The sequence below is a fragment of the Trachypithecus francoisi genome, unplaced genomic scaffold (assembly GCF_009764315.1).
Source record: "Trachypithecus francoisi isolate TF-2019V2 unplaced genomic scaffold, Tfra_2.0 Lachesis_group12, whole genome shotgun sequence".
Classification (NCBI taxonomy): domain Eukaryota; kingdom Metazoa; phylum Chordata; class Mammalia; order Primates; family Cercopithecidae; genus Trachypithecus; species Trachypithecus francoisi.
The window spans coordinates 49,447,712-49,458,079 of record NW_022681457.1 but is presented as its reverse complement, the minus strand read 5'-3'; the positions used below and the strand labels follow the sequence as shown (position 1 = coordinate 49,458,079).

General features: G+C 40.6%; 1 long non-coding RNA gene across 1 annotated transcript; it reads left to right on the top strand.

Annotated features, from left to right (window-relative positions):
• Positions 1-9,493: 9,493 nt before the first annotated feature.
• LOC117093849 lies at positions 9,494-10,075 on the top strand. The gene is made up of 2 exons (XR_004441275.1): positions 9,494-9,658; positions 9,808-10,075. It is a non-coding gene; the product is annotated as an uncharacterized LOC117093849 (long non-coding RNA).
• The last annotated feature ends 293 nt before the right edge of the window (positions 10,076-10,368 follow it).

Here is a 10,368-nt window from a genome sequence, read left to right as displayed (position 1 = left end):
TCCATGAGTTCCACACAGGGGATTCACCCAAACTCAGATAAAAAATATTTGGGAAATAAAAAATAACATTACAACAATAAAAATAATACAAATAAAAAATACAATATAGCAACTATTTACATAGCATTTCCATTGTATTAGGTATTATAAGGAATCTAGAGATGATTTAAAGTATCCAGGAGGAGGTACATAGGTAGTACACAAAAATTTTTTTTTTTTTTTTGAGATGGAGTCTCACTGTGTTGCCCAGATTGGAGTGCAGGGGCGCGATCTCCACTCATTGCAAGCTCTGCCTCCCAGGTTCACGCCATTCTCCTTCCTCAGCCTCCTGAGTACCTGAGACTACAGGTGCCCGCCACCACTCCCAGCTAATTTTTTAATTTTTAGTGAAGATGGGGTTTCACTGTGTTAGCCAGGATTGTCTCTATCTCCTCACCTCGTGATCCCCCCATCTCGGCCTCCCAAAGTGCTGGGATTACAGGAGTGAGCCACCGTGCCCGGCTGGTAGTACATAAATCTTAAGTCATTTTACACAAAGGATTTGAGCATCCTGAGGATTTTGGTATCCATGAGTATCCTGGAATCAATTCATCAAGGAGCAACTGTAAATAAAAACTTTTCCCCACCCCCATGACATCACAGAGTTTAGTGGGAATAACACAATATGTTGATTCACACAGCTATTGTCTGGCTATTTACTAGCTGTGTAACCCTGGGTAAATTACCTGATCTCCCCATACCTCAGCTTCCCTGTCAGTAACATGGGGATAATAATGAGACTTGCTTCCTAGGATTATAGTCAAGATTGTATGAGATAATGCTTGTAAAGCTCTTTTCACCGTGGCAGGCTTATTACTATTATTAGCCTGTTATTAACATTTGAAGACTAATAAGAATTATTTGTTACTATTATTAGGAAAACTAGAAAAATAATGAGTTGCATTTTGCTCCTAACATAGTGATTTATTTATGTGACGATGGTTTTCTTAGAAAGTACAGACACATCAGCTGGGCGTGGTGGCTCACACCTGTAATCTCAGCACTTTGGGAAGCCAAGGCAGGCGGATTACCTGAGCTCAGGAGTTCGAGACCAGCCTGGCCAACATGGTGAAACCCCATCTCTACTAAAAATTACAAAAATTAGCCACGCATGGTGGCAGGCACCTGCAATCCCAGCTACTCGGGAGGCTGAGGCCGGAGAATCACTTGAACCAGGGAGGCAGAGGTTGCAGTGAGCTGAGATCTTGCCATTGCACTCCAGCCTGGGTGACAGAGTGAGACTCCGTCTCAAAGAAAAAAAAAAGAAAAGAAACTGCAGGCATATTAAGGTAGAGTTCACAATGATGTTTTTGAATAACTAATCCAAAGACATTACTGACCTACTGAAAATCCTGTAATGACTTCTTGTCATTTTAAGAAGTTCCAAATCCTACAGCACAGGCCTGTCTTCACCTTTTCAACCTTGCAGTGATCACTGTGGCCTCCCCATCATCCATTCTGCACTTCCTAGCAGCCCTGATTTCTGTTTTGTAATCTCTGTGATTTCGGGGAAGCTGACGCTTCCCGAAGCTCCTGAGATAGACCATCTGGCCCAGGCCAGGCTAAGCAGGCCATTCCTGCCTCCTCGACACGGTGCATGGTTCAAGACAGGGCATGTGACCTCCACTGCTCCAATCAGGGTGACTCTCAGGCCTCGTACTAGAAATACCGTAACAAGTTTCTTTCTCTTATGGATAGTATGGAAGGCAGGTATGAAAGCTGGAGCTGCTGCAGTTACTTCGCTACCTTAGGAGACACAAGTCAGTATGTGGCGGAGATAGGGCCAAGAAAACTAGAGAGCAATAAAGAGCTCTTGCTAAAGTTATGAGTAGAGCCAAGCTATCTCTGAAGCATTCTGTTTATTGAGCCAATAAATTCCTTTATGTTTGCAACCAAAAAGTCTTGACTGGTTTTTTTTTAAGTCTCATCTTGCTGCATGGTTCTCCACCTTGCATTTCAGCCACACTAATCTGATTTCTATCTTAGAACATTACTAAGCTCCTTCTGATGAAGCATTCTCACCAATGCACTCTCTCTCCTTGCATTGTTTGTTTGCCACCCTCCCTCCTGCCATTTCCCTACTCCACTTGCCCTGATTAATTATTGTTCATCCTTAATAAATAGTTCCGCTCAGACATCATTTCTCCAAGAAGGCCTTCACAGATCGCTTAATTTAGATCAAGTTCTCCTAAACACCCATAACAATCTATGCTCCTGCATAAGATTTATCACCATGGTAATCAGATAATTGTCTGATCAGTTGACTGACATCTGTCTTCCATGCTTGACCATCTTGTACACTGCTGCTTTTTTTTTTTTTTTTTTGAGATGGAGTTTCTCTCTTGTTGCCCAGGCTGGAGTGCAGTAACATGATCTTCGTTCACTGCACCCTCCACCTCCTAGGTTTGAACAATTCTTCTGCCTCAGCCTCCGAGTAGCTGGGATTACAGGTGCCCACCACCATGTCCAACAATTTTTGTATTTTTAGTGGAGACAGGGTTTCACCATGTTGGCCAGGCTGGTCTTGAACTCCTGACCTCAAGTGATCTGCCCACCTTGGCCTCCCAAAGTGCTGGGATTACAGGCGTGAGCCACTGTACCCAGCCTCACTGCTGCTTTATCCCTGGTGCCTAACACAGAGGCTTGTTCATAAAAACATTAGATAAATATTATGTTAACAAATGACTACCTTTTAGTCCTCAAGACTAATTCTTAAGTCTTCAGGAAAAGCAAAACCATTTTATAAGCAAACCAATAGCCAAGAAAAGAGGAGTTAAGATAAGAACAAGCTGCTGATTCCTGGTTATGGATGAAAAACTAAATTCAACAAATCCTGGTTGGGCACCCATTCTGTACAAAACAGGGACTACAGTATAGAAGACATCAGCCCTGCCCACCAGGAGCTCTTTACTGGCCTTTGATTAGCTGGCCATAGAGAATGCTGCTGCTGTCAGATTCCAAGTCTTTTCTATTACTCATTGTTTTGGTGCTTACTTCAAGCAGGGTCAAACCTACATTTAGCCTTTAAAAAAAAATTTGGCTTTGCCTGTGTCCTAAATAGCAGAAAAACACATGCTCTTAAGTCCTCCTTTCTTACAATTTCTTTTGAATCTGCCTTTAATCTCTAATGCTTAGAGACAAAGAGAAGAGTGTTAGTTGCCTTCAAGCCTACCCTCTCCAGATGGACAAAAGCATGTTGTAACAACCCACTGTCCACATGCAAGTCCTCCTCCATCACCATCCAGCAGTAGGAGGTGGCCAAGACTTAGGACTAAGGCAGGATTCTGGGCGGAAAGTCGGGAGGATCCAGAAGTCAGAATCCATTTTCATTCCAAACCATACAGAACAGTGATGGCTTTAGTGTCCGAGAATAGAGCCAGGCATGGAATCACACAGACTCTCGTTCAAACCTGGGTTTTGCCATGTAAAAGTACCTCACCTCTTAGAGGAGACGAGATAAAATATGTGGAACACTTTGCACAAGTCTGGCACACAGACAGCACTCACACATTTTTAGTGCTCTCATTATTGTTGAATCCTTTGGGAGAAAAGATAACAGATTAGAGTGTAGACTTCTTTCCCTCCGCTTTTATTTTGAGCTCAGTCTGCTTTATTCAGTGATGACCTGTATTGACTTCATAAGCAGATACTTCCTTGGAGATTTTAGCTATATTTTCCCCCTGGGCCCACTTTATGCTGAAACAGTAGCACGACGGTGAGACAGTTTGATGCCATTGCTTTACCTCCTGATAACAGCATGGTTGACATGTCAGCCCTCCATGTCAAAATATTATGACAACCATAATAAGTAAAATAAATTAAAAACACTTATTGATTTTAAGTGTTATCATTTCCTTCTACTATCAATGACATATGATGTCAAATGTGATATATTTGAAGTATATTTTAAGCAAGATAATTAATGAATTGGATTTTGGAGTTGATTATTTAACATACTTTATGCAATTTGATGAAAAATCCCCATATGTAGACACAAATCAACAGAAGCTCCTGGCCATGAATATTGTAATATACAATCCCAATGATACCCTTCCCACCAAGGCATCATGCCCATACACATGAGCTGAGAGAAGAGAGAGAAGTACGCTGTTGACGTTGCCCACACCATTCTGGTAGAAATCAACAGTTAACCCAGCATTCATACAGATCTTAGGAGAATTGGAGTAGCGGTAATTTGCTCTTCATTTTATCCCAATCCCATCAAGATCTGCCTTCTCTGGACTGGAGGTTTCCTAGGCAAGGATAGAGATTGGACTGGGGCAGAGGGACACCCAACCAACCACCACCTTCTGGACCCTGTCGGGGGTGACATCACATTTCCATGAGGGAAGGCTTTAATAAGGACAAAATCCAAGTGCTACAGAAGATGAAAAGCCCCATGCTATTCTGCACTGGAGAGTGAAGCTTTTAGTACAACAATGTGGTTAAAAAGAAGGAGGAGAAAGGGAAGCAGAGGCGTCAATTACAATTAGAGATTTCCTGACAGGGCCTATGCTAAACGAGTTATAGAGGCAATTACCCTAAAAATTTTGAAGCGGCCATTTGCTCAGTAACCTACACCGACCTGACACCCAAGCAGAGATTGCCATAAGCAGGGAATTTATGGTGTTAGAATGCTGCTTTAGCATAAATTACCTCAGGGAACAGATTTAAACCAGTTGCGTTTTTAAAAATTATGCAACAACAACAACAAAATGAGTTTATGCAAACTCAATACCAATTGCAGAATGGGGCCCTCTAAGTCTTTATCTTCAAAGATGCTGCGTTCCTTCTCGCCTGTTTGTTTTCTCTCTCTGGATGAAGATTCACAGCATTAATACATAATAACTGTATCTCACTCCATTACAGGTAGTTCAAGGCCGCTCCGCATAAACTATATGCACGGCTTTGTATCTTCATCTTTAAAACTACCAAGTATCTTGGTCGCAGACATATGTTAGGTTTAATGCATCCCCTGCCATAAAAGTGTTGCTTAAGACTAATGAACAAACAAATGTTTGTTTAAACCTCTTTGTGAAAATCAAACAAGCTTTCAACAGCTATTCATGTATTTATTGTCAGATGTGAATCATCACTTAGGTGCTTTGCCCTGAACTATTACCAGTTAATGCTCGTAGTTTCAGGGTACTAATTCACTTGCTATGGGTTTCATTTTTTGTTGTGTTGTTTTCCGCGCCACCCCCCCCCCTTCCTTTCTGTCAGTACCATCTCCAGAAAGGCACTGTATGAAAAGTTCCATATTGTTTCCGGCAGAATTCACACATTTGTGCCTAACATAGCGATGCTGTTGTCCGCAGAAGGGACACAGCCTTCAGGGACTCTCCTGACAGTGCTATACTTCGCCTGCACCCCTATGGCTTGGCTTCTGCACTGAGACCTTCCTAAGCAAGTGAGCACAAGCAAGACACACTCCCTGCCTATGCCCCCACCCCTCCTCACAAAGTAGCTGTTTTTTCAGACTCAGCAGCACCTGAAAAGCTCCCACAAGATTTAGCCATTATATTAAATAACAGGTTTTAGAAGCTGGGAACTGTTATTCTAGTGTTGCTGGGTGTCATTAAGGTTGCACGTCTATGCTTGTTTAATTTTTCTTCTGCCATTAAGCAAACTAAATGCTCGGAGGTTTTTTTCTGTCTCAGTGGGGTCCACCCAGAATAGAAAAGAGAATAAGTGTTCCAGGGTTGTGTAACTGGGTTTTTTTGCTGCTTTCATTATGAGGAAGGAATTAAAAATCCCTCCTAGTCAGTACTTAAAATATCAAAGTCATTGTTTAATGCCTTTGAGTCACTGTACAACTAATTCAATTGCACAGTGTAGCGCCATTTCACGGTGTGTGAAACACAGATAATACATAGAAGTGATTGCAAAGTTGAATAAACACCAAATTAGTTTTAAAAGTCTGCAACTTCCCGGTGGAGTCTTTCAAACTGAACGGCACTATTGTCTGACAAAGTCAATGGTCACCAAAAGGTTGCATTACCTTCTGCTTGTGCTAATGTGAGAGAGTATCCCTTGACACCGTGGCACCTGAAGGAGAAGGCCGTCTTCTGGGAGGCCTGTGAGCTAACAACTCCACATAACCAGCCTGCTTGTCACTCAGGGAGACATGGCCACACAACACAGCCTGGAGTGGACAAGGAAGAGGGGTGGTGTAAGTGAAAAAAAAGGCCATGGTTAAACGAGAGACTCCAGGACAAGTTTTAAAGCAGTTTGATATAGATGAAATATTGTAATTTGATAATTAAAAAGACAAAGTTAAGCCCCATGCTGTGTTGCTTCCTGGCTGTGAGACTATTTTCAACTCATTTAACATTTCCCAGCCTCAGTCTCCTTATCTTTTTCCCCTTTTGGTCAATAACAATTATTGACTAACTATTACGTATTTTCTAGGCCCTGTTCTAAGTGCTGCAGGGCTGGGGCCACAGTATCAAACAAAGCAAGTGAATCGGTGTCCTCAGTGAAGTTTACTGTATATTATAAACAATCACAGAATTCAAAGACAATCATAGAACCAAGACTTTTTGATGGCTTAGGATGTGCTAGGTACTGTGCTAAGGACAAGAGATATAGCCAGACACAAACCCGTCCCCATTCTCAATCATTACTCATTCACCCAACAAATATTTTTGAGTACCTACCCTGCACCAGGCACTAGGGATATAACAGATAAAAATTAAGTGTCTGGTTTCATGAAGCTTTCATTCTGATGGAAGCAGACAGGCAATAAGCAAATAAATGGCTTATTCTCCCACCCCTTCAAGTCTTCATTCAAATGTTCCTTTTCAATGAGACTATATGACCACTCTTTAAAATTTCAACCACCATGCTGCATTCATTTCTTTTCATCTTGCTAAGATAGTTAATGTGTGTTAATTTGACTGAACCACAAGGTGCCCAGATACTTGGTCATCAAACATTGTGCGGGGTGTGTCTGTGAGCGTGGTTTTAGATGAGACTAACATTTGAATCAGTAGACTGAATAAAGTTTATTTCTTTCCCTAGTAGATGATCCTCATCCAATCACTTAAAGGCCTGAATAGAGCCAAAAGTCTGACCTGCCGATGAGTAAGAGAGAGCTTCTTCTGCCTGATTGCTTCAGCTGAGATACCAGCCTTTTCCTGCCTTTGGAATTCAACTGCAACACTGGCTCTTCTTGGGCCTCAAGCCTGCTGGCTTTTGAACTGTAACCACACCATCATCTCTCCTGGTTCTCAGGTGTTTGGACTCAAATCAGAAACATACCTACATCTCCAGCTTGCCAACTGTGATCTTGAGACTTCTCAGCCTCTATAATCACATGAGTCAACTGTTGGTTCTGTTTCTCTGGAGAACCCTAATCCATCATTCTACATCTTTCTTCCGTTACACATATTGCTTCCCAGCATATTAAATAATTTATCAATTATATTTTTGGTTTATTATTTATTTCTCCTACTGGAATGTAAGTTTCACAGAGATCTTGTTCATTGCTAGATCTCAAGTCTGGCATCTAGTAGGCATTCAGTAAAATAGCTGTTGAAAGATGAAAAAATAAATGTAATCTGCCAAGTCGAGGTAGGTACTGTGAAGAAGAATAAAACCAAATAAATGAACTTGAGGGGAATAATGGCACTTCTTTTTATAGAAGGTAGTCAGGCCCTGGTGGGACAATGGGCATTACTACTGGAATATATTGTTTATCTTCCAAACTAGGATATCTTTCTTAATCCTGAGATCCTTGTAGATTCACATGGAGTTATAAGAAATAATGCAGAGAAATCTCTGCATTATTTTTATTATTTATTTTTAAATAAATAATAAAAGATTTATTATTAAATCTCTGCATATTATTATACTCTCTACCCAGTTTCCTTGAACAGTACCATCTTGCAAAACAATAGTCCAACATCATAATCAAGATATACCTATTGATACAATGTACAAATCTTATTTAGATTTTCCCAACTTAACTTGTATTCGTTTGTGTGTGTTTAGTTTTATGCAATTTTTCACATGTTTAAGTTCAGGTATCCACCACCACAGTGGAGATACTCAACAGTTCCTTCACTACAAGGATCTCTCGTGTTGCCTTTTATAACACATCCACCTCTGCACCCTTTACCCTTACCCTTTTCCAGTCTTGGGCAACCACTAATCTGTCCTCCATTTCTATACCTTTTGCAAACTATGACACTTTCAAAAGCAAAGGGGATACTATTAATAATTATGTCAGGACAACTGGTTAATGAGCACTGTCCTTGATGAAACACATGTGGCCATCTCTTTATTATAGAACAATCATAATATGGTTTGACTCTGTGTCCCCACCCAAATCTCATCTTGAATTGTAATCCCCACATGTCAAGGGAGGCGTCTAGTGGGAGGTGACTGAATCTTGGGGGCAGACTCCCTCCTCACTGTTCTCATGATAGTAGGTATACTTTTTTTTATATACAAGGCACGCCAATGAGTACTTTTTAATTAATCACAAGATGTGGTTGTTTGGAAGTGTGTGGCACTTCCCCCTTCACTCTCTGTCTTTCTCTCCTGCCACCATATAAGAAGTGCCTTGCTTCCCCTTCTGCCATAATTGTAAGTTAACTGAGGCCTCCCAGCCATGCAGAACTGTGAGTCAATTCAACCTCTTTTCTTTATAAATTACCCAGTCTCAGGTAGTTCCTTATAGCAGTGTGAAAATGAATTAATACAAATCATAACAACTACATCTAACAGTCATGGAATATGTTCAGCATGCCAGGCACTGCACTGATCTTTGTTCATATTATTACTTTTAAAACTCAAAAAAAAAGCATGAGGCCAATACTGTTATCGTTCACATTTTACAGAGGAAGAAACAGAGGCACCGAGGCATTAAAACACCTGTCTAGGGTCACAGGGTGTACAGCTTTCAGAGCCAGGAATCATAACTAGGTCTGTCTTGTTCTAAAGCTTGCCTTTTGTAACTCCTGCACATTAAACAAATAATTACAACTAATTTATTAAATAATTACAAGTGAGCAAAGTGTTTTGAAGAAGAAGTACAAAGGGCTACTGAAGCATAAAATGGGAATTGGAAAAATACTTACCTCACCCAGAATTATTGTAAGAATTAAAAAGTACTCATTGGTGCACTTCATATATCAAAAAGAACTTTAAAAATGTTCAACGTTGTCACCCTTTATACCAGGAGAGATAGTCTTATATGGACATTCATCAACTTGAATTTCCAAAATGTTAAGCGCCATCTCCTTAACAGTGCAATAGCTTTCTGCATATACTTTGGAATACTGAGATAGAATAATGAAATTTAAATTTTTAAAAATCTACAGTTTCTGACTGTAACCCAAAGGAAGTATTCACCCTGACATCATGAACTGTAGAGTAGAGCTCACCCTACAGAAGAAATTGTCTGTGATTTCCCCGAGATGTGAGGATTCATCACTGAGGGAAGGAGTCTTACAGATTCAGAATCAAGTGGGGTGTCCTGGAAGAAAAACAAACAAACAAAAGCCCCACTAGGTGGAGTGAAATGGATCAGAAGCAATTATGTTCAATTTTACCTTAAGTTTTCTCAAAAGGAGAAGCATTAAGAATCAGCCACCTTAGTACATACTTAAAGGTAAATATTACATTTAAGAAAATCCTTGTTATCTTAATGTGGCACTGAGAAAATGCTATCAAGTACAGCACTTGGACTAAGTTAGAACATTAAATACACAGGATCTCTTGATAGAATTATCCTCAGACTTTCCAGTTCTAATCTTCTAGATTTACTAAGATCTGATCCTGTGCCCGCTGATAGAATGTCAGAGGAATGGGATCCTGTAGGTGAAGATCATCAGCTTATAAAATCCTGTTGCCATCAATGGGGGTGGCAGGGAAAGGATGAAGATTAGTTAAGGGGCCAGTGGACTCAGCATTTAAATGAATCATGAACTTGAAGCCAGAAGACTCAGTTTGTGTCCCAGCTCTCTCAAGCAAAGTCCCCAAGTCCCAGTTTCCTCATGTATAAAAAAGAATAAAAATACTTAATGGACAAAGTTGTGTGGGAATCAAATGAGATAAAGTATGCTCTGTATATACCCTAAAGTCTTGGATAAATAAAGGCATTCTTTTCATCTGAGAAATTGACGGAAAAGATGCCCTGAACAAGAAACACAGGAGAAAAGATTTTTTTAACGAAGGATAAAATGATGAAATCCCCCCAGGTATTCCTAAAGAAAGCCCTTACCCACGAGCTGTAGGCAGATGTCCGGTCCTAAGGTCCATTTTGGAGTAGCCCAGCACTCAGCCTGGAAGATTGGACACTGAGAAATATGTGCATCCCAT